The sequence below is a fragment of the Capricornis sumatraensis genome, chromosome X, assembly GCF_032405125.1.
Source record: "Capricornis sumatraensis isolate serow.1 chromosome X, serow.2, whole genome shotgun sequence".
Taxonomy (NCBI): Eukaryota; Metazoa; Chordata; class Mammalia; order Artiodactyla; family Bovidae; genus Capricornis; species Capricornis sumatraensis.
The window spans coordinates 37,456,615-37,457,246 of record NC_091092.1 but is presented as its reverse complement, the minus strand read 5'-3'; the positions used below and the strand labels follow the sequence as shown (position 1 = coordinate 37,457,246).

The 632-nt window shown below is 43.4% G+C and overlaps 1 non-coding gene across 1 annotated transcript; it reads right to left on the bottom strand.

Moving 5' to 3' along the window:
• Window positions 1–333: 333 nt before the first annotated feature.
• On the bottom strand, window positions 334–406 carry TRNAG-CCC (transfer RNA glycine (anticodon CCC)). The gene has a single exon. It is a non-coding gene; the product is annotated as a tRNA-Gly (tRNA).
• Between the last annotated feature and the right edge of the window lie 226 nt (window positions 407–632).

Below are 632 nucleotides of genomic sequence, written 5' to 3'. Positions count from 1 at the left end.
GAGGGGTGCACTGAAATGGTGTAATGACAAGTGTAATGACTGGTGTAATGACAAGTTCTTTTTTGTTTGTAATATTTCAAATTCCTGGCTCCTAAGTATTGATCAGCAAAATAATCAGGTGGCATGGACCTGCTTGCCTCATATCTGCTTAGGAAAGAGGCCTCTTTCCTCATGTAGTTCTCTCTTTTTTCCACTCTTACAAAGCACACAAGGAAGCCACTTTCTTTGATTTATGTATTTATTTGGCTGTGCTGGGTCTTAGTTGTAGCATTCAGGGTCTTGGAGCTTCATTGCGGCATTCAGGATTTTTTAGTTGTGGCTTGTGAGATCTAGTTCCCTGACCAGGGATCAAACCTGGGCCCTCTGCATTGGGAGTGCAGAGTCTTAGCCACTGGACCACCAGGGAAGTCCCCAGGAAGCCACTTTCTTGCCTTATTTCCATGGAAGAAGGAAGGAGAAATAATCATGAAAGTCCATATTTGTTGAAGACTTCCCATGAATGAAGCATTTACAATGATCCAGAGAGGTAGATGTTAACACTGGCCCCATTTTACAAATGAGGACACTGAGGCTCATTCACCCCTGCTTATTTCCTTCACAACACTGATCACCGTCTCTAGCCATCTTGTTGA